Genomic DNA, 25,429 nt, shown 5'->3' with positions numbered 1-25,429 from the left:
TGCCACTTCCCACATCCTGCCGATTCGTCCTCAACAGAGTCTGATCATCGATCTTTCTCTACATGTTTATGATGCCTTCATGTTCCCGATCATCGAATGCCTGAAATACTCGCCGCTTGCTCCCGCTCTCACCAAAGCAGAAGCTGTTCCAATGGAATTTTTATCCCAAATCTTTGCCACTGCTCATTACGATAAGTCTGTCGATAGGATCTTCTTCGACATTCTTGATCACAAGGCATCAATCCCCAAGCAGCGATTCTGCTCACTTTTAGGGTTTAAACCCGATTCATCTAGGGTTAATCCTGAATCCATTCCGATAGGTCACCTGTTTTCTATGTTCTATAACATGGGATACACCGAGGTACTGATGACGGTCACTAAGTTCAAGAAATCGTGCCTGCCTCCACAATGGAACGGGTTATTTACGGTGCTATTCAAGGGGTTATCGAAATGCAGTGTCGGTTCAGACGGAGCGAGTCGTCTGTTCATCATGATTCTTTATGGGGTATACAACGGTATCAATCTGGATTATGGGTCGGTGTTATGGAAGCAACTGATCCAGAGCCTTGCATCCACATCTCGACATTCAGAGATCTCCTACGCTTGATTTTGGACGTTGGTCACGAAATGGGTGATGGACAAGTATCACGTCCCCATTGTTGTTGATTCTCCACTCTCTTCGATTGGTACTTTCCATACCACGAAGATCATAGTCTCCGATGCATCAAAATTTCAGTTTATTGGCTCCATTCCAGAGTCAATGTTTGGAGACGTTCCTACTGAAAGCCGTATCATCCGAACTTACAAGGAGTTTCGTCGCTTTGGTCCTAGAGAGCTCACTCCTGAGATGATCAAATCCATCCACGAAGCTGATAAGCCTGCTCCAATGGGAAAGAAGACTGAAAAAGGAAAAGACAAGTAGGTTGGAAAGGGAGCGAAAGGCCCTTCTCCCAAGAAACGAAAACCTACCAAAACTGCTCACTCTCCTCCACTGAAGAAGAGAAAAACCCAACCCAGGCGAAAGCTGATATTAGCTTCCTGCCGCCATCGATGCATCCACCAATGTCTGTGCTGATGTGACCGAAAAAGTCGAAAAACTATTTACTGATGCCTCCTCTCTTTTGCAGTCGTTACAGGAAACTGCCGAAGCCACTAAAACGAAGCTTGACCCCATTGTCAACAAGCTGGCTACCTCAGTTGCTTCTGAACTGACGTCCTTCACCACTCTTTGTCAAACTCTCACCGACGACAACTCCGCGTTTAAGGCGACCATTGAGGAGCGCCTCACCAAGCTTCAAGAAGATCAAGCTGCCGAGAACTCCCTCATGGACGCTCTGGCTAGAAAGACCACTGCTCTTAAGGTCAAGAATCTTCAACTCTCCAATTATCAAAAGGAGATTGAGTCTCTTCGATCTGAAAGAGAGGTGATTTCATCGTGTGTTTCGGATGTCCATGCAGCACTTTCAAACATCCTTGAAGCACATGATCCAATATTCAACTATTCAGTGTGGCGTACTCTCGCGGAAAAGCTTGCTCCTGCTCTTTCTCTCCTGAGCAAAATTGAAGGGCTCCTTGAGTTCGTGTCCATTCTGAAACAAGGGGGAGAGAATGTATCTCAACCGCCTCCCACTTCTACAACAACAAAAACAACCGAACCTCCTCCAACAGGGCAAGCCTCAGGTTCGGGTGTAAAAGACAAAGGGAAACAAATTGCTGCAGATAGTGACGACGACAAAGAGACGATTGCTGATCTCTTGAAAAAGCAAGGTCGAGATAAGGACGCTGATATGAGCGCTCGGGTTGCTAGAGAGGCTGAGGAAGCTGAAAGAAAGATGAAAGAAGATCACGACCTTCTTGAGAGTAGGAAAACCCTTTTTCCTCCTTGGACTCTTGAGAAGTTGCTAAAAGAAGCAATTGAAACCCCAAGCATCCTGTGGCTCGAACCGGTGATCTCACTTGATCGTATCAATTCTGTCGATTCTCAGTTCGACATGCCACTGACCCGAAAGGCCTTCATCTTCCATGCCTTTGACAACGTTGCAGATATCCCTCATCCTCATCCTAAGGTTGACAGGGATCTTGTCGAGTTCTATCTGAGAGTTGCCCAACCACAATATAAAGTATGGAGTGCTCAGAAGATTATCAACGTTCGGGTCCTCAAGCCGTATCGGGAAGGAAACTTCACGAACGTTCGGTTCAAGGTGCTGAGAGGTTCTGCCAAGACCGAACATGCCATTTCACTTGCCGATCTTCCCAACTTGAATCCACATAATTGGATAATTTTGCACAACATCCTTCTTACAAATGAAGCAGAGTATGGTCCGATCATCGACCACTTCAAGAGGATGCTTGTCTGCTACATAATGGAAGTTGCCAAGATGGATCAGGAGATCGCTAGCGTCTTCAAGAAAAAGCCTACTATCTCACCTGTTGGCTCTTCCAGTGACCTAAACATGATGCAGATGGGGAAGATAGACCCTAAGAGAAATTTTGTTATGTTTACCAGAAACGAAGGCCAAAAATGCCTGTTCGCTTTGGCAGACAAACATCTCTACACCACTGCATGCCTGGAACATGTTTTCGGTATCATTCATCGTTGCAAGCAAAACTCAGCTGACGACAAGAAGTACTTCGATGATATGATCCAGTGGTATATTCGCTTCAGACAGACAATCCTCGCTCTTATCCCTCGTCTGTTTGATACCACTAAGAAGGTTCCGGCAGCTGGACCCAGCAAGAAGAAGTGATAGTCTCGCTCCAATTGACGTAAAGGGGGAGATTGTTAGGTCCAGTTAGTGTTGCGTCTTTGGGCTCGTTAGCTAGTCCAGTTTTGTCTCTGGTATGGGCATGTCCATCCGTGAGTTCTTTGTAGGGTTTATTATTTATAGATGCTTGCATGCATTCTTTAACATAAGATTTGATAGAGATTTTAATAGCGTTCACGTTCTTATCTTTTGTAACCCTAGAATCCTCTACAGCGGAAGTTCTTCATCGAGCTCTGCTGAGGATTGAGTTAATAGAATCATTCGACTCATTCAGATCCATTCTTGTGTTTTTGTCTTATTGTTATTACTTTCTTGATTTGCCTGTTATAAGATCTAATCGATCAAGAGTATTATAAACTCATCATCGTCGATAGATTAACCAAATTCGCACACTTCTTACCAATCAAGGAGACTTACAAGATGGAAAAGCTAACCACAACATACCTGAAGGAGATTGTTAGACTACATGGTGTACCAATATCTATTATTTCAGACCGAGATAGTAGATTCACCTCTCGTTTTTTGTAGTCATTACAAAACTCTCTGGGAACTAGGCTAGAAATGAGTACAGCCTACCATCCGCAAACCGATGGACAAAGTGACAGGACGATTCAAACGTTAGAAGATATGTTATGAGCTTGCGTAATAGACTTTGGAAAGGCATGGGATACTCATTTACCCCTTGTTGAGTTCTCTTATAACAACAGTTATCACACTAGCATAAAAGCTGCTCCATTCGAAGCCCTCTATGGCTGCAAGTGTAGATCCCCTCTATGCTGGGCTGAAGTGGGTAACACGCAGCTAGCTAGAGGTCAAACTCCTGATAGTGCTCTCACTGGTCCAGAAATTATTCGAGAAACTATCGAAAAGATCGTAGAAATTTGGGAACGACTTAAAGCTTCCATAGATAGACAGAAAAGCTACGCAGACAAAAGGAGAAAACCCTTGGAATTCCAGGTTGGCGACCAAGTTTTGCTAAAGGTCTCACCCTAGAAAGGCGTGATACGCTTTGGAAAGCGTGACAAACTGAACCCAAGGTATATAGGACCATTCGAGATTCTTGCCCGAATCGGCCCTGTAGCTTAGAAACTTCGATTACCACAAGAACTAAGTAACATTCATCCTACCTTCCACGTTTCGAACATGAAAAAGTGTCTTTCCGACGAGACTCTTGTGATACCAATCGAGCAAATCGAGTTAAACAAGAGCCTCAATTTTTTGGAAGAACCCGTAGAGATACAGGACAGGGAAGTTAAGAAAACCAAACAAAGCCGCATCCCGATAGTGAAGGTTCGCTAGAATGCAAAGCGGGGACCTGAATTCACATGGGAGCGGGAGGATCAAACGCAACAAAAATACCTACATCTTTTTCCCTAGTTTATCTGTAAAGTAAATTTCGGGACGAAATTCTCTCTAACGGGGGGAGAATGTAACAAACCATTATTTCAAACTTATGTAATAGTGTAGGTCAATTTGTACTTCTTTTTAAATAAATAAAGAGAAATTTTGGCATACTATGTATATTGACATAATTGACCCTCAAAAATAAATTAATAAATAATCTAAATTGGGTTGAACCAAGTGATAGAGATTGTAACAAGGTTTCCAAAAATATAAAGAACACTAAAATCCGAGTTATAACGAAGAAGTTATGACCAATCGAAAATCCGCGACAAAACCAGCAAACCACTATTCAGTGTAAAAACTGAATTTTTAATAAAAGGCTTTCTAGCCTTAACAATCTAAATGAAAGTTATAGTTTATTTTAAACCGAGAACTTTCATAAAAAGAACACCAAAATCTGACTTCGTATGACGAAGTTATGATTTTTCTAAGTTTCAGTATAGAAGTGTAGAGCTAAAAACTAGAAATAAAGATCGAGTGGTTTTTAGCCGATACAACTTAAATGAGAATTGAAGGTCTCGTCATCAGTAGTACAACGGTAAAAAGACAGACAAAAACGGACGTCGTATGAAGAAGTTATGAATTTATAATGGATTCACGTCCCGGTCTGTTTAAAATAATAATATTAAAAATAAATTCAAAATTAGCCGACGAAGTCTAAACAAAAGTCGTAGAGTATAATTTTATCTACGCGTGCATATAAAGAACATCAAAAAGGGAGTTCGTATGCAAAAGTTATGAATTTTACAAGTTTTGGCAAATAAATAAATAAAAATAGCAAAAACCGGGAATATCCGCATGAACAGTAACGCCACGTCACCCCTCGCATGCGAGGCCCCCACGTGTCAGCTGCTGATTGGACCGATGCCTCGCGTGTCGCCTTCTGATTGGACCGCAGCCAAGGTCCACTTAGAATCGGACAGCCTCGCATGAGACACACCGGAGACACCCCTCGCACGCCCCTCGCAAACTCCTCGGACACCCCCTTCGCACGTGCCCTCTTCCCAATGGACCGAGGTCTGGTCCAATCCGAGCCTACCACCTCTGAACCGAAGTTGCTTCCCTTCGCAAACTATCAGCCTCGCATAAGCCTCGAATATGAGGCTTCGGCCTATATAAGGCATGCGAGGGCTTCCGAAATTTTTCACTATTTTACCCCAAAATTCATTCTCCTTCACATTCTCCACTCCCCTAAGCTCATATAAAACCCCTAAAGCCCTGATATCAAGACTCGAGCCCAAAGCAAGCCTTGAAGCCCTGAAATTCCTGAGAAGTAACCTCTCTCCTGTCAAAACTCTGCCCGATTTGAGCCGGTTTCTCGACAAATAAACTCCTTTTCGTGAAATTAAACTTTGTCCGAATTACCACCTATCAAGTGAGTTCATACCCCCATATTTTAATAATTTCTACTGTTTTAAGGGGGGAAATACAAGTATAACACAACTACTTTGTGTTATAAATAAATTATTTCAAATCACGATAAAATGATTTTAAAGCATCAAAAATACTTCAAATATTGAACTCTTTTATAAAGTTATATTTTTCCCAAATATACATATTTGTATATATAATTTAATATAAATAAGATTTAAAAGGCTCAGGACTAATAATTTATTCTAGATCCTTTTCCTTGTTTGGATGTGGACTTATAGTACCGGTTATTTTTCTGAAGGTCGTTCAAATTTTACTTATATACAAAATTGTATATGTATATAAAAATAAAAGTTATTTCATCAATTTAATCACCCTTTGTAACATGTTGAGCAAAGGATTTCATGCAAAAATAGTTATTTACCAATTCATAAAGTACATATAAGTTATAATAGGTATAATTTATGATACATAGAGCAATAATTCATATGAATACACTGTTTTACATGCAACAAGAGTTTTAATTCAAAACAAATCAAGGGTTTACACTTATCAAATACATGTTCGGGATACTAAGTCAAGAACATACTGTCAATCATTTTATTTTAAAATGATTGGGTTTTTCATAACTAATATACATGTAACGTTTATATGCTTTTTATGAGACATTCAATTCAGGTTGTTTAATTCATTTTAGACAACCAAGGTAAAGCCCTGACATTATAACCAGAATCTCCAGTCCGGGGATCGAAACAAGTTGTGTGTAGATCTATATCGAGATTGACAACCCCGCACTCTGGCTGCTAGCTACAGTCAGGCATACACGCCAATGAGTGGCAATTGTTATCAACAGTTTAAGCGCTCATCAGGCGTTTGTTTCAGGCGTTCATGTCTTAGTATGGTTATAATAACTCATTAAAAAGATATTAACAACACATTAGTGTATAAACAACTAAACGTAAGTACATCTTCAAAATACCAGTTTACAAAATGCAAAGTACAATGGTATACTATAGTTTTCAATAACAGCTGGTGAAGCCAGGCACACTCTCAAATACAAGATTTACAAATACATTGGTTTACAAATAGGACGGTTTTATGGGAATAAAACTACTTTTCACATACCACAGAAAATATGGGATTTTCTAGATGTGTTTTCATATTCAAAATACAAAGACACCCATTAAAAAAAGACTTATGTACTCACTCAACATATTGTTGATACTCACTTTTTCAAATTACTTGTATTATCATGGAAATAATAACAGGCACTCCCCGAGCTTTTTGAGAAGATGGAGCCATTAGGAGTCTTATCTTCTTCTTTTGTATAACTATTTTGGTTTCAATATACAATGATTGAACACATGTAAATATTATACTTTTAAATACAATGGTTGTTGGAGCTTTGATTACTATGATACATGTGTTGTGATACTACAGATGAAGTCCTCCACTCCCAGATGTTTCCGCCATCTGGTTTGGGGGTGAGACAGTTCCTAAATTTTATGGATCTATCTCAAGACTTTTGGTCATAACCAGGAGGTTATGGATTATGCGTGAAGTGTTTGTGCCTCGCTGCAGTGGTTATCTAGTTGGAGATTATGTTGGAGTTTCTCTATTTTATATGGAGTGTTCAACAGCAGAGGAAGGTCAAGGGTCCTAAATCACAAGTGGGTTCAGCAAGGCAAGTTAGGATCGGAAGGTTTTTGTATGGTTCAGATTGTGAGAAACATCATATGAACTGCGTTCCAAGGTGGTTATACTTGCCTAAGAATCAGTTGAGGTAGTAGATTTCCAAAATGGGTAAAGGTGGTTGTGGTTTCTCTGATATTGAAAGGTAGGTAGTCAAAGATGGTATGGGTTCGCAGCTGCTGGAATGAGCCGACTTTTAGTTCGGATCGGGTCCTTAGGAAGGACCGTCTAAGTGACCCGAGGTGGAGATGTGGAATTACTACCATGGGCTAATTACTGTAGCGAACTTCGAGCACAAAGTCTAATTCAAGTCCGGTAGAATTATAACATTTAGTCTTAATCTACTTCCATTGTTGATCCTTGTATTGAGTTGAACTGCATTTTGGTCCCTAAGTTCAAGAAAGTATGCATGAGGAGCCCTAATGGCATTATTGTAATATTGAGGTTTCAGAGTACACCATGCGTATGTGGTGTACACTAAGCATACTTAGGCGCACCCTAGTACGCTGGGCGTACTTGCCAATTGATTAAACCCTAATTTTTAGGGTTTGTGTGGTATTTAAGCATCCTTATGGCCTCATTTCCCTTCGCCTCATCAGCCTCCTCCATCTTATTCGTTGTTGTAACCCTAGTTCACCTTTAAGCCGTTTCTAGCCTAAAAGTGGGTGTTTGTGGGCTTAGAAGAAGAATGAAGGAAGCCAAACTAATCTTGGAAGAGTGAAGCACTTTGGATATAGGGCTTATTCTTCAACCGTTCAAAGGTAAAAAGCTTGCAACTTGATCCCTCTATCTTATAGATCTTGTTTTGATTCTTTTATGGAGCTTTTTGGGTACCAAAATATTAGATCATGAATAGGGCGTGTTCTTGATCTTTAAGTTATCCTTTCAGACCCTAGGAGGGGTCTTAAGTCATAAAAATGGGTTCCAAGTGGTTGGTTTTGCTTCATACATCTTGTAGAATGTATTAATCAAATAAGACATTGTGTTAAGCACTTATTAGACATGTTAGATCATAAAGTTGGAGAATTTATGACTCCTAAGAGTATTTTGGCCATGGTATGAAGTTTGGGCAGAAGGGCTTAAGCCATTATGCTCTTAAAATGGATTTTTGGGCTTACGAAGGTACGCCCTGCGTACGAGGTTAATTACCCCGATGGTGGTCAACCTGCAAAGCCTTGTGTATGCTCAGCATACCTCTGGAGTATGCCCCACATACGTAGTCTAGGTTGACTCGGTTGTTTTGACCAAGATGGGTTGACTCAATTGACTTATGGACTTTGACCAAGTTTGACCTCAAGGGTATTTTGGTGTTTTGGGATTTTGATGGATATTGGTTACTTGGATGGATAGGATTTGGTTGGAGCTGAGATTCAGAGTCAGGACCTCATCAGCTATGGATCAGATCAAGAGGTGAGGTTTCCTCACTATACTTTCGGGTCGAAGGCACCAAGGCCGACCGATTGGATTGTTATCCTAGTTTATCGCATGTTGGTTAGTTGTAGTGATCTATTAGATGTATCATGGTATACAGGATGATGTCATCCTTAGTGATCGATAGATATGCCTATTATCCGCTTCCTAGGCATATGTTTATCAATGGTATATGTAATCGTAGTGTGGGTGGTTTGAGATTGTACTGCTTTGTTTGGTCAGTCAATAAACCTAATAGCGTGTATATCGATATGTTGTTACTATTTACTGGGTGTGTCTCTGTATTGGATATGTATATGTCGACATGTTATATGTGGTTGGGTTGAGGTGGACCAGCGGAGACTGAAGGCCAAGAGACCCAGGGTGGCCCAGATAGACTGAAGGCCCGTGAGGCAAACCATTCAGGCCGAAGGCGCGAAGAACGGACTAGATAGGTTGAATGCCCGGTGAGGCGATCCAGTCATGTTGAAGGTTCTGTGAGTGGCCCAGATTGTATGTAGGCCTGTGAGGTGGTCAATTCAAGCTGAGGGCTCTTTATGCATGATGTTTGTTATATATATATATATATATATATATATATATATATATATATATATATATATATATATATGTGTGTGTGTGTGTGTGTGTGTGTGTGTGTTTGTGTGTGTGTGTCTGATTTCTTGTGTGGTGGTATCTTTTGGAAACTCACTAAGATGTGTGCTTATAGTTTTGGTTTATGGTTTTAGGTACTTCAGTGGACCGTGGCAAGGCGAATGCATGACCACACACACCCTTGGTTTTAAAACTGACTGGATATTGGGAGTCTCTAATTTTAAATAATGTTTTGAAATAATTGTTTTGTAACACTTCTATTAGACAAAAGGGTTGTTTTGAACAATTTTAAAATTGTTGAATTTTTAGGATGTAACAGGGTCACATGCTGAGGGGGGTCCCCAAGATGAATAAGTGTTACAAGCTCAAGATGTTGGATTAAGGGTTTTAAGCCAATAACTGAATTGGTATATTCTTGAATTAGAAGCAAAGTCCTTTTTGGGTTTCCCTCATAACCAATAAGTGAATAAAATGGCTTTTGGAGGGAGAGAGAGAGTGAGTGATTTGTTGTATAATTATATGAATAGTAAATTGTAACAAATGATTTATTTATATATTATATGATTAATATATTAATTATAAATATTAAGAATTAATCAAAAATTAATTGGGATCAATTTTAGGTTAATTATAATTAATTGGAAGTGTAGGGACTGAGCTATATTTGTTCAATACTTGAGAAAAAATAGGTTTCTAGAACCTGCTAAGTGTCACCATTTTTGGCTAGGGATTTTAGTGTTTCTAGACTTATCTTATTAGATAATTATGAAGTTGGATAATTACCTAATTCAAGTTATTATTATTATATTTAAGTTAGGGTTATCCAACGCTTCCTTATCAGCTATAAATAGGACCCTAGGGTCTTTAGCTTTCGTCCACTCCTTCTACACTATCAAGAGCCAAAAACTTTCTCTAAGCATCCCCTCTCCTCAAATCTTCTAGCTATTAGGGTTTTTGGTACAATCCATTAGAGTCATCCAAGCTTTTGGTGCTTTCTTTCCATGGAACTACAAGAGGATTCAAGTTGATTATTTGCTAGAATAGTCAAGAGGTATGTGACCCTAATATTTGTGTGATTTTCGATTTCCATAGCCTCTGTCTAAGTTTTCTGGATATTTATTTTTTATTGCTATCAATAGACAAAAAATAGATCCTTTCTAGGTTGCATGTGAACTTAAGGGATTAAGTGTTTTTTCCGCTACATGAATTTCTTATAACCTAGAAAACCTATCACAAGAGTCATCCAATTTTGATGATGCTCATGATATTTCAACCTTGATTTCTAATAAAAATATATGTTGACTCTAAGATAGGCCCCGTTTCATAAAAGAAAGAAATAACCTTTGCATAAGTCAAAGAAAAAGCTAGTGAGTGGGGGTATGAGTGTAGAAGAGATTAAGAGGCTATCATATGAGAATAATATGGTTATGTATGAAAAAGGGCATTGATGCATGATGAAAAATTTGTGGATAAATTAGAACTGAAAGAAGGAAACCTTGAGAATCAAAAATATCATATTTATTAATACAACTCACTGATGGCTAACAAAAAGAAGTTGAATGAAATGTTAACAAGACACATTTGTCCAAGCATTCTGATGTGTTTACGTGGAGGCATTCTCCTCATAATGTTTTCAAAGTCAGATGTACCGAATCTAAGGAGCAAAAAATGCTTACCGTACATCTGACTAGGAGAGATGATTTTGGTGAATTCTCTAAGAAAGTGAAAATTTCTGATTTTTTTTTCAAGTATGGGTATAATGAGTGGACTAAAATGGATAGTCCTGTGAAAAGTCACTAGGGAATTTATGCTTAGGATCTTAGAATGGGATCGGACTCAATGGTCGATAAAGCATAGATTTTAAACCTTATTCTTGGTGCTCATTTTGTTTCTACAAATTCTAGCACATCCTTTGCAACTCCAAGAAGAATAATAATAAGGATTAAAGAAAAGAATGCAAAGAATATACTGCTTTTTGGATGATTTTTCACAAACAACTCTATCCATGTTGGTGTTGAAGCTAAATAATATATGTTGATTCTTGAACTTATTCATGGTATGTTTTACAGAGATGGGAGTTATATCATGTTCTTCAAAAGAGCATATGAGATCCATCATGCTCCTATTTAATATTTATTCTATATGAAGGCAGAGTGTAGGGAAGAAGAAATTGTTGAAGGTTACCAATATCTTTTATCGTTTGAAATGGATAAGAGAATGGAAGAGTTGAAGTAGGATGATTATAAGTGGATCAATCCTGAGAGGATAGATAAAATTAATAAATTCACGGCCTGGGGAAGTGGTGTAGTGGGCTGATAGAATATTTTATAATGTGTTTTGAAATCATCAAATTAGAATAAACTGTTACATCGAACCAATGAACTTGATAAGTGAAAAATTACTTTCATGCTACATATTACACTGAAGATTTGTTATGGAAGCACCAGTGTGAAAGTATTTCTTGTCAGGGCCGGTCCATTGATTTTCAATGCCCGGGGCGAGATTCTAAATTATGCCTTTAGTTAATTAAAAAAATATATCAAAAATGAAATAAATTTTATAGTAAAACGAAAACAAGGTTACACAAACAAAAGTATACATAAAAGTTATCTAAAACGATGCCTCCTTGCATTTTTTGAAGCAAAAACATCTATTATTTTATCATAATCAAGACTTCGTAGGAATTGACTTTCAATACTCAAAATTGCTAATCCATTTAATCTTTCTTGAGTCATGGTACTCCGAAGATATGATTTCAATAACTTCAATTTCGAAAAACTTCTTTCCGCGGAAGCAACCGTGACAGGTACCGTCAACAAAATCCTATATGCCACCAAGACACAGGGAAACATGTCCATTTCCTTTGCAAACTCCATAATTTGAATGGCTGTCCAAGGAAGTTCACCTTTGTATGCTTCATCCGGCAACATTTCCTGCAAAACTTGTAACTCAATAAATAAATCTTTTCCATCAATATCAAGGTCCTCACCATTTGCCAAACTAGTTTCAAGTTTCTTACAACATTTTTTTAATTCATCATCAAATAAGGATTTTAACTTTAAACCATCAAACAAAAATCCAAAAATTGATTCAAAATGTTGCATTTGCTCAAATCTACTTCTCAATTGATTTAGAGCCATATCTACTATAATAATAAAATAATCAGTTCTAAAATTCTCTTGAGAAGATTGTTGTTCTCTTTCGGTATTTGGAATTTCATCAAATTGTTTTTTTCTACTATAAACACGTTTGATAGGAAATTTTGGTTCAACTCTAATATTTTCTGCTATTTCTTTAGCCTTATTAATAGCAGAGTCAAACCCATTTTCCCTATATTTTTCAAAATAATTAACTAATCCCTCTAAGTTTTTTATTACAACATCAAGAATCATATATTTGGATTGTAATTTTTTACTTACCAAATTAATTCTATATAAAATTTCATGTCGTATCACTAAACTTAAAATAAATTCAAAATTAGAAAATTCACCATTTACTAGTGATTCCACATCTCTACAAACCTTACCATCATCACTCACTTGAGCTAATTTTGTTAATGCTTCTTTTATTTGAAAAAGTTGAGTTTTTATTGCTTTAACACTTTCAATGTGACTTTCCCAACGAGTAGTAGATAATGATTTTAGGGTTAATTCATCAACATGATCAAGTAAAACACTCCATCTATGTGTGGAGCTAGAAAAAAACATTATATATTGTTTGACGCATACCAAAAAAAAGTTTTAGCTTTATGACAAGAATTTGCCATATCACACAAAATTAGGTTTAAACTATGACATCCACAAGGCATATAAAAAGCTCTTGAGTTTATATCAAGTAATCTTTTTTGTACAGCTTGATGTTTGCCTTTCATATTTGCTCCATTATTATATCCTTGTCCTCAGATACAATTTATATCCAAGTCAAGAGATTTTAAAGCATTTTGTAACACATTAAAAAGTCCTAAACCAGATGTATCTTCTACAATTAAAAACTCTAAAAAAACTCTTCAACTTTTATTGGAACACTTGTAACATCAACACATCTAATAATTAAAGTCATTTGTTCTTTACGACTTGCATCCGGAGTGCAATCTAGAATTATCGAAAAATATTTTGAATTTTTTATTTTTCTAATAATTGCACTTTTTACTTCGGATGCCAACATTTCAATTAATTCGTTTTGAATTTTATGACTAAGATAATGAAAATGATTTTTTTTTCTTGAATAAGTTGAAAATGGTGTTTCATTACGGGATCAAACTCAGCAATCATTTGAAGTACACCTAAAAAGTTACCATTAGATTTCTCATATATTTTTTCATTAGTTCCACGAAAAGCCAAGTTATATTCAGCTAAACATTTTACAACAGCAATAATTCTTATTAAAACTTCTTTCCAATGTTGAGTATCTTTTTTTATTCTTTCTTGTAACTCTTTATCAATTGATTCATTTTTCCTTAACCTAGGTCGTGTTTGTGTCCATGTTTTTAAAGTAATCATGTGTTCGGAACTATGTTCATGTTCATTTAAATTTTCACTAAGATGTTTCCAATCATTAATTCCTTCGGTTGCCAAATTACTTCTAGATCGAGTTGTTTTAAATAACTTACAACAAAAGCAGAACACTTTATCAAGTTCTTTCGAATACACCAACCACTTTCTATCATAAGAGTCATCATTTCTTAATTTACGAACATAAAATTCACAAGAAAAATGTCTACCTAATGCATCTTTTGGAAAAAATTTGTAATTTTCAATTTCCCTAATAAGCCATTTTTCTACAAGAAAATCTTTCATTTTTAAATCTAACTTATCCCATATTCTTGGATCAAAAATATTAATATCACTAGATTTATCAACAAAATCATTATTTTCAAGATCATTAAAATTTTCAATAGGTTCATTAGAAGTTTGAATTGGACCTTTAGAATTATCAACAAAATAATTAGCTTCAACATCATTAGAATTTTCATCATTATTTTCACTTCTACAAACATACCTATTTAAAGATCCTTGTAATTTATTAGTGAGATCTTGTTCTCTTTGTTTTCTTTTTCTATTTTGAGCACCAGATGGTTGTTTTCTAAGAAACATATTTAAACTTCACAAAAAAATTAAAAGTAAAAAATGTGGTAATAACAAAGAAGGATACAACCTCAAGTTACTTAGCAATCCGTATCCACAACTTGAAGTTATCAATCTGTAACCACAACCTAAACAAAAAAAAGAAATAGTATCCTTTAGATTTTCAGAAATTAATCTAACAGCATATTATTCAAAAATAAAAAACACATAATTTTTTCAACTTCATAATTTACATATCAATATTTAATTTCTGATTATATATAACAAATTATTTAGAATTCAAAAAACCATATCATTATTCAAAAAAAAAATACAACAGTTTATATAAAACCACAGTTTATCAGAACAGTTACAAAAAATAGAAAAAAAGAATTACCTAGAAAATTAATGAAGCTTAGACTGCTTGGTGTAGTTCACGATGAACAAGACTGCACGTCTGCAACTTCAACTTGATCGGAATTTCCCTTCCCTAAGTAGTAACCTATATAAGAAAACTGAAATTTTATAAATTTCAACCAGTAATCACTGTAAGATTTTCGAAATTTTAAGTAGGTTATGCAAGAAACTTGAAATAATAGATAAAACTTACTGGATTACAGGATTGGGACTTTAGGAGGACAAATTCAATGAATCCCAATTTGGCACCTTTGAATCTTCACTTTAACACAATAGATTTGCTGCAATAGATAAACTATTACAGCTTTAGAGTAGTAGAGGACTAGAGATCAATTCAGAAAGAAAGAACATAGGATAAGGCGAGAAGCTAACCAGAGAAAGGTTGAGAGAAAGGCTGAAAGCAGAAGGGTGTAAATTGTAACGAGAGAAAGGACTTCAGGTGGACTTTTGACTGTGGATGAGAGCGAGAGAGGCAGAGCGCGATGACTTGTGGGCGATCGTCGATCTATATAGCCAACGGTGTAAACTGTAACGGTCCTCTGATCCTCTCCATTCGACACCCGACGCCTCATGTTCTTCATCTTTGGCGTGTCACATGTATTTTAGATCGAAGAGACGAAGATGAATTGAAGAGTCGATATGCGTCTGTGTTGTGTTGATGTGTTGATGGCGCTAATTAGGTTGCCCACCTCCTGCCCCTTATGTCTTATGTCTTCACATTTTACTGGAAGCCCAATATACAATAACATTAAAACAGACTTTCAATTGATGCCCCACTACACCTTGCTGCCATGGGCCTTGTCCCAGCTCACCCTGGGCTTGGGCCGGCACTGACATAGATGGAAAATATCACTAGAAACTCCTTTTTGTGGACTCCAAAATTGAAAACATTTTCATTGAAGAACAGATTATAAGATGTATGGATCTAGCGCTAGAGCTAGACGAAAACAACCAAACGATATTCCATGTTACGATGTCACATCATCACAACATATACACCTCCTAAAAAGCATAAGTTTTGCATAAAAAAAGATAATAAACGTTGTAGACATAAATACTAAACTTTTTTGCATTTAACCTGATTACCTAAAAGTGAGATCAATCACCATCCATTTTGAAATAAATAATGTTGAAGCATCATTTCTTCAAATAAAATAACTTTGTTGATTCGAGTTATATATTCTTGTTCATATTTTTTTTTGTTAACTTTTTATATTTTGGTAATGACCATAAAAAAATGTTACTTTTTTTGCAAATGACTGTAAATAGACATGTTTAATAAATCGACAATAATGATCTTAATTTATGTATTTGCAGAGAATTTGGGAAACACTCCTTCCATCACTCTGAAAGAGTACGAACAACAACGATGATGAACCACATATCTTATTTTATAGTAATCATCAAGACATGAGTAGTATTGCAAATGAATGGAAACCATTCTTTAATGGAATGAAGTCAATTATAGTCACCTTAAGTAGACATACTATTTATACATTTTCTGTCGGATACAATCAGCAGGATGGAAACCATTCTTTAATGGAATGAAGTTTTATATAACAGTGCCACCATGTATTGTTGGTTTTTTTTCTCTAGCTTTTCTCGTATCAGTGTTAACACTTTATATGTCCATACATATAACTTCATACAAAATTGTTCATTTTTATATATGCATTTAGAGATATATTATTACCATAATCCTTATATGTTTGTCTTTTGTATTCTGCATGTTTGGGGTTCACGCTAAACATGGATTACTGTATATTGACTCGAGTTCAAAGATCCCTATTTTTGCGTCCACATGTATGGGTGTGGTCATTTTTATATGATTAGCTTGGGTCTGTCACTCCTTTTAGTCAATGTCAACTTTTAATTTAGATCGACGTTTAAAGAATACTAAATAAATATGATGATGTGTATTATTGTTGACACTTATGAAAGAAAAATATGAAATAATTTTGATGAGGTGTATTACCGTTTGAATTTACGAAAGAATAAAAGAACTTAAAATTATAAAATTACTCACACACATGAACAACTTTGTTTTTCAAACTGCTATATATCTTGTATTTCACAATCCCTCATAACATATCATTTTTTTTCTCATTCATATTTCTTACAAACATTTAATCCTAATAAAGGAGTCAAACCTAGAGAATAAAAATACTTAAAAGTTAAGTAAAACTTAACTTTTAAGTATTTTTTTTACTCTTTGGGGCGTTCATAAAGAGCTGTTTTTTGTGAGACAAATATGGATGGAAAAAAATGAAGTGTTACGAAATATATGAAATACGATATAAAGAGCAATAATTGTTTTTTTGTAAAACAAAGTTTTTCTTGTGTGTGAGTAATTTTATAATTTTAACTACTCTGTTCTTTTTATAAATCGTAACAATAATACACTTTATTAAAATTATTCTCAATCTTTCTTTCATAAATCTAAAAAATAATACACCTCATCAAAATTTATTTAATATTCTCTAAACGTTAATCTAAGTTAAAAGTTGACATCAACTAAAAGGAGTGACAAACCCAAGTTAATGATATAAAAATGACCACACCCAAACATGTGAACGCAAAAATAAGGATCGTCAAACTCGAGTCCACATACAACAGATTCATGTTTAGCCTTGAACCCAAGCATGCAGAATGCCAAAGACAAGCATCGAAGGATTGTGGTAATAATTTGTCTCCAATTCAAAGATGAAAACGAACAACTTTGTATGAAGTTATATGCATGGACATATAAAACAGAAGCACCCATTAGCCACAAAAGAAATCCAACAACATATGGTGCACCATTATATGACTCCATTGAATGAAAGAATAGTCTCCCACTTTCATATAATCACCAGGAAAGCATGTCTACGATGGCTATAAGTGTCGCTAACACGACTATTTGGATACATGAGGATTTAACAAATTCCCTTGAAATATCACTCATGTCTCGATGATTATTATAAAACAGGATATGTGGTTTATCGTAGTTATTCGTACTCTTTCGAAATGATGAAGGGAGTGTTTCCTAAATTCTTTATGAACACATAAATTAAAATTATTATTATCGATTTATCATGCATTTCTATTGAAAATCACATACAAAAAAAAAGTAAGAATTTTTATGTTCATTCGCAAACTATAAAAAGTAAGAAAAAATATAAACAAAAAATATATACCTAGAACCAACAAAGTTCTTTTATTTGGAGTATTAATTCTTCAACATTATTTATGTTAAAATAGGTAGTGGTTTATCTCCACTAAGATAATCCCGCTAAATGCAACAAAGTGTGGTCATTTGTGTCTACAACATTTATTATCCTATATTTATGTAAAGCTAGCTTATGCTATTTGACACAGTATATGTTGTTTTGACGATGTGACATCACAACATGAAATATCGTTTGGTTGTTTTTGTCTAGCTCTAGCGCTAGGTTCATACATCTTGTAGCCAACTCCTCCGTGAAGATGTTTCCCATTTTAGTTGCCACAAAAACGACCCTCAAGTGATATTTCCTTCTACGTCAACAGGTACTCTAAGTACTTTATCAACTCTAGGTATGTGCAATTTCACAATTTTTCCCTAAATGATTGTGAGCAGCTATCTAGCATTATTTTCTACATCAACAAGTCCTTCACATTCACAATTTGTTTTAAACATAACAATAATGAAATGTTCTAAAGTTACCTTAGCAATGACATATTTGTTGCTAATTTTATTGAGTATCGAAAAGTGGTAAGAATAAAAATGTTCATCAAAATTAATTTGCGCACTATCAATGTTGTCAATGGTGACCTCTATTGTTACTATAGCGAATAGCAAGGTGAGGCGATGCGATGCCATGCAATGTCGCTATGTGGTTGATAGCGAGTGAATAGCGATGTAACCATCTGGATCAATAATGTTATTCTTTTTTTAAATCTGGTATAAATAGCAACATATTAGGGTTTTTGGTTGACTAAGTCAAATAAAGCATCAGATATCTCAGCACTTCATACTCTCCGAGTCTTGACCCAATCTCCCTTACGATTCTTCAATGACGCCAGCTCTTTTCCTGTCTTCCAACGATTTCTCCATGGCGATTTCTACGACAATCAAACAATTCACCTCTGAAACTCCTCACACCTCACTTCCAGAGACACTTGCACTGCTACTCTCCATCTCAGCTTCAATGGTTTTTTTCTAGAATTTCTTACATGATGTTTTGTTTCTTTCTTTGTTGTACATACTTACGATTTATGTTCTTCTCAAATCTCAGTTATGCATTTGGGTATGCTTTCTTATGAGTCATTTATTATAATTTTAATGAGATAACAGTTAAAGTGTTAATCAGTTATGTATTTGTGTTAATTTATTGACTCACTTAACTGTTAATCAATAATCAATGTCTTAATAAGTTAGCTGTTAATCAGTTAATGAGTTAACTGTTAATTGGTTATGTATTTATGTTAATATATTGAGTCATTTATTATAATTTTAATGTTTTTGTGTTTGTTTATAACTTATAATATTTTCTAAAAAAATAGACGTTGACTAGTACTAAAAAAAGAGGGCAATCCGAGATGGGCTTAAGGGGCGTAAGTTGAAGGAATGGCTAAATAGGAGCTATGTCATTTTTGTTTAAGCATTGGTTATCTTATTTATTAGTTATAATTGCTAAATAGGTGAAGGTAAAAGTAAAATTATTTTTTTATTAGCCGATCGCTAAAAAAGAAATACTCGTCACTATTTCATCTTTATTGCTACATAGCGTATAGATAGGTTATCACTATTACCTCACTATCACTATCGATAACACTGGGCACTACAGAAAGTCGTCTCAATTCCTGTGTTAGAAATTCATGACACCAATTTGACCCGCCTATAATTCATTTTGTAACCACCATTATGGGTGTTTCGTAACAGTTTTCGTTCAGAAGTTATGTGGCAATTTTTGTGACGAGATTTTTTAACCGTCATGAAAGGGACTAAATGCATGTTCTGATGTTTTTTTTATTTATTTCACTTGGTAGCAAATCAAAATATAAGATCATTCGCGAGTACATGGCAAAAAAGAATGGCTTATATGTGGAAACGTGTCACAAAACATTGTTTCCTAATGCTGTCTAACGCTTTTTTAGTTGGAAACGAGACGTGTTTCTAGTTGTGTGTGAAGCTACAAAAATACGAAATGTAATTGATTAGTTTATAAGGAGTAAAGATTCTTACCGGAAGGACCTGTTGGTTTCATAAATGCAATAGGATAGTGCCCACAGTCACAACTAATTAGTAATATTACTATTAGTGGTTTCCTTTTGTGTTACATGCAGTAACAAATACACTTAATATTAGATAAAGAATAATTATAAGGATTTGGTTTGTTAATTAATTTTAATCGATCATAATTTAGAAAGTGGTGCAATTAAACAACTATAAGGATAATTATAAGGATCTAGTTCCTAAGGTTTTAGATAAAGAATTATAAAGAAGTGGTGCAACTAAACAACTATTAGATAAAGAATAATTATAAGGATCTGGTTCCTAATGTCTTCATCACCACTAAACAACTACCCATTTGAATCTGAGTGTTAGAACTAATGCCTTCATCACAACTAAACAACTACCTATTTGAATGTTTAAATTCATGCATTGCTCAATAATCAACACCACAAGTCCCTTTTAGCAATTTTGATGTTAATACCACTAAAGGCAAAGGTAGGGACCCCTAAAGCAATTAACCTCTAGTGGAAAACTAAAATGTGCACAACCCTACTAACTACAAGAATTACCACAATGACCACTGTAATATCACAAATGATTCCTTTTGATTTCAATGTTTTGCCGTTAGATTGAGAATTAGCCACAACTCCAAAAAAATCCAAGGTTTATCACGGCCCATATAAACTCTCTAATAGTTGACCAGTTGGTTTCGAAATAACATCCCACAAAAACCTAGGCCAAACCCTTTCCATTTTATCTTATAAACTAACTATGAATTTTGTTGTATCACCTCCAAACTCCCGTGTTTTACTTTTTCCTTTACGCCTCCCTGTCTCCTACTTTCCAACTTGTAAAATGTTTCAACCCGATATGACATAACAGATTTACAAGGTCTAAACAACCCGAAACCAAACACAAAATCGACACAAAAATAAACGGTTTGACATTACATGACATGATAATGGAACAGGTCGGGTTAAGGTCATTCCTTCTCAATCCGTTTAATGTATAGACACAACACAAACCCTACATGACACATGTGTGTAAGGTCTAATAGTAATGTGCACATAAGTATATTTTTATTTGTGTATATGTGCATGTGGGCACATTTTACGTAATAGGAAAAAAATTGAATGTCAATATTAAAAGATTAATAAATGATGAATTTACATATTTTTAGTTAATTTTTTCGAAATAAGAGTTGAAAAAACATGCACATTTGAGTTTGTGCATATATGCACATTTTTTTTAAACTTTTTCTAGATATATATTTTTTAAAGTCTTAATTGGCTAAGACGTTATAAAAAGTGATTCTTTGAGAAAAATTTCAAAAAAAAAAGCATTTTTTCAAGTGATGTGCGCTTACTGTGAACATTTTGTGTAAATAAAAAAAATCAATATGGAAAGGGATTAGAATATGATAAATTTATGTATTTTTATTTATTTTTTTCATTAGAAGATAAACTATAAAACAAGAATCGAAAAGTGATCTTAATGATCTTGAAAAAGTTAGCGATCCTATTTGAACTTTATTATATATAGAAAAACTGTAAAATTGGTCCCTATGATATGAAAGACGATAAGATCCAAAATGTTTTTAACTTGCATGGAAGGTCTAAAATTAGAAAATTAATGTGGTTTTAATCCCTGAGAAACTTAAAATGATTGTTTTGCCCTTTTAATTTTTTTAATTTTTTTTTTATTTTCGTTTAAGTTTTATTAATGAAAAATAAAAAACCGAACCATAACTATTACAATTGGTTAATGTATTTCGATAACCGTTGGGTAGCGGTTAATATTAGTTTTGGTTAACGGTTATAGTTAATGATTAATATAAGTTAACCAAAATGGTTCAAGATGACATAAAATTAAAAAAATATATATATTTTTCCATAAAAATTGAAAAACACAAAGTTTGTGTTTATAAAAAATGAATGATTGTCTATATATAATTGTATCGATAGAAGTTTACTTATTATATCTTACTCCAAATAATTACCCAATAAATTTCAATTTCTAATATAATTACATACAATATATTTAATATTATATTTTGTTAAAAACATTTATTAATATTATTGGTTCGGTTCGGTTTATAACGCTTCGGTATTTTATGAAAACCATAACCGAACCATATGTACTTGGTTAATCAAAATTTGAAACCGAACCATATATTTTATTAATAGTTCGGTTATATCGGTTAAGTTGGTTATGGTTCGGTTTTTTAGTTAATATGCTCACCCCTAGCCCACTGGTACCCTCCCCTTTTAATTGTTTTTTTTGTTTTTTTTATAATTTATTTTAAAATTTATTAATAAAAAATAAAAATAAAACAATTAGGCCCACACCACCCTACTCCCCACCAGTACCCTCCCCTTATTTTTCTTACACCCTGTTCCCGAGTTCAATATATCGAGAGAAAAAAAGAAATGGGTGGAAATGAGAAGAAAATAAAAAAAAAATGGTGTTCCCGAGTTTCATTAAAGGAAATAAATGGAAGAAAGTTGAGAGAAATAGAACGATCATTTTCCCAAATAATTTTCCTTCCGATTTGGGAGGATTTTGAAAGAAAGAACAAAATGATTAATTTTTCTTCCACTTCTCTCCAACTCGGGAAAACAAAAGAAAATTTTGTTTTTCTTTCCTTTCTCTTCGTTTCTCTCTTGACTTTCTTTTATTTTCTTTTGTTAAACTCGGGACTAGGCGTTACTCTCTATCTCTCTATATCTATTTGTTGTATATACGTTCATCTCTTCGTTTTTTAGTACGCTCTTAAAATTCACGATCTCATTATTGTCTTGTTTATTTTAATCCGTTCACTTCTTTTTTTTTCGATGATGCTTATTAGTTTATCATGAAAGATTGATTTATGTTATTGTATCTGATGTTATGTTATTGTATCTGATGAAGGCGGATTTTAGGGTTCTTACTCATCATTTATCGTGTTCTTCATCTTCTAAGGGTCTGCTCTTGCTCTGAGATTATGTTTGTTTACTTCGATTGAATCTAGATTTATGGCCTAATTTTTTTGTCTATCTTTGTGGATTTATCAACTTATTAGTTATTCATGATTGATGCTAGGATTAGATGAAGATGATGTTCTTGTTGAATGGATTTATAAAAAAATCTGAGTTGATTTGGTGGTAGTGACAACATAGTAAAATCGTGGATTTAATATCTCTGTGTAGGGGAACATATGTTGCGATTTTATGTTTTGGTTTTGGAGATTTTACTTCCATTGAATGTGGACTTATGTATTTGGTTGTTCCATTTCTGTTTCTGTCATCTCCATGGGTTTTCAACAATGGTAACACCAGCACCCAAGCACCCACCCAAAGCAACCAACATGATATGAATCCAATCAAAAAATTTCATGTATTATTTCTATTGACCTTTTAATTTCTGATATAGGGGAGAATCTGTTGGTGATTTTAGTGTCACCATGTCATTTTAAGTAACTGGAACTAACATGTGAGCTAAGGGGCTTCATAATTTGTACTCTAATATATGTATGGAGTAGTGCGGAGTGCATGCATGTATAAGATCGAATTTGAAGCCGGTTCAACGACTAGTCGGGGGCAGCGCCCCTGGGTCCGGGGTTTCCAAAGGGGCAACACCCCTTTGGCGGGGTCTAGGGGCAGCGCCCCTAGTGGGGTCCAAGGGGCAGAGCCCCTGGCTGAGGTCCCTAATCCAGGGTTTCCAGATTAATATTACTTGCTTCAAATACAGCTAATGACGGCCCAACCCTAATGAAACCCTAATCTTGTTTAATATATAAACGACTCCTTTTATACAGAAGGGGGTTACGTTCTTTAGCTCTCGTTTTTCTTTACACATTCAGAGAACCCTTTAGCATATTGGCTTATGTTTTCTGTGCCTAGAAATGTAAGTGTCCACTTGGATTATCTTAGGCTGAATTTCTTGTAACCCAGGCATAGGGTAGAAATATCAGTTCAGAAAGTGATATCACGAGCCAAGTTGGTATCCAGATCTCCACCACAAACCCTAATTTTCCCTATAGAATCTTGACATTTGGTGCCTGAACAAGATAGGGATAAGGGTTGAGAACTAGGTTTCAAGTTTCGCCATCGATGATAAGGTTCAGGTGGCCTGAATGACAACGGCCTTAGAGGCAGAGTTGTCGGACCTAAGGTTTCAATGGTTGGTGCAGTTGGGAAGGTGGTTTGAGTTTCTTCTATCATACCCCCGAACCGGACGGCGGAAACGTCCGAGGGCTCTTGTGACTCAAATTGAATACCATCACAATGAATATACATGAATCATAACACAAATCATCACCATGCATTGGAATATTACAACTGATATTGTTTACATTAAGTACATTGCTTTAGTCATTACAATTTCATAACATAAACTGTTCGATAGATAATCTAAGCAAACCACCATGACAGAACTTGATACTTATTCTTCGGCTTACCTGTTACCTGAGAATACAAGTTATTTTGGAAAAACGTCAACATATGAAATGTTGGTGAGTTCATAAGTAATGTTATGGAAAAATGATTATTGTGAACTTTGAAAAACCCAGAAAATCCGATATTTTCTGAAAAGAGTATTTGTTTATAAAAAGTGTGAAGATCCGTAAATATGCCTATTGATTTTGAAAACATATATAATTGTTGAACTTTGTATACATCACATAGGTGAAAATGTTGAACTTCCCGGGAAAACCCGATGTTTTCCCAATACATAAATTACATGCCTTGTTTATTGTTATACCGATACAACGAATGTTTTTGATTACCCAGGTGACATTGGATTAATTAGGGTTTGTGAGTTGTTACAATCACGCATTAATGAGAATGACTAGTTTATAACTACAGATTACGAACGATCCTTAAGGCGTCGTCCGTACTACTCACATAATCCAACCACCCTGACTTCTCTTGATTAACGCCACAAATCTGATTACTTGAATTCTCATAAGCCTGTCAACCGAGGAGAAAGGAGGGTACGAAGCCCCCTTTATTTCCATAAGTTATTCAAGGCTATCGGGAATGCGAAAGGCACTTGGCCCAACTCGCATTTGACTTCTCAACCTCACTAGCAGTACTAATGGACCATTAGGGCCCAATAGCACAATAGAGCTATTGAAAGTCCTTTTACATGGAATTGAGTCATAAGGGGCCCATTAACATGTAAGCGCGTTCCCTTCGGGCCCAAAGATCATGTTATTGGGCTAGCAAGGCCCGAAAAGCACGATTTGAAACTTTTAAGCCCAAAGTTTGAATGTTAACTCATCATAGTTATCGCGTGTTTACTGAAATACTTTTGTTTATTGATTTTTGTTTTGTTATTGATTCGAGGCCGAATCAAATCGTTTGGTAACGATATTTGTTGTTGGAAGTGTATTTGTTTTTTCGTTTCGTCGGTAGTCGTGGATCTTGTATTTTGTCTTAGTGAATTAATTTGTTTAAAAGTAAAATTTTTACCTTTTCACAACCTTTCTTTTATAAAAATAGCACTTTTAGTCC

Source organism: Lactuca sativa, chromosome 5, assembly GCF_002870075.4.
Source record: "Lactuca sativa cultivar Salinas chromosome 5, Lsat_Salinas_v11, whole genome shotgun sequence".
NCBI lineage: Eukaryota > Viridiplantae > Streptophyta > Magnoliopsida > Asterales > Asteraceae > Lactuca > Lactuca sativa.
This window is presented reverse-complemented; position numbering follows the sequence as displayed.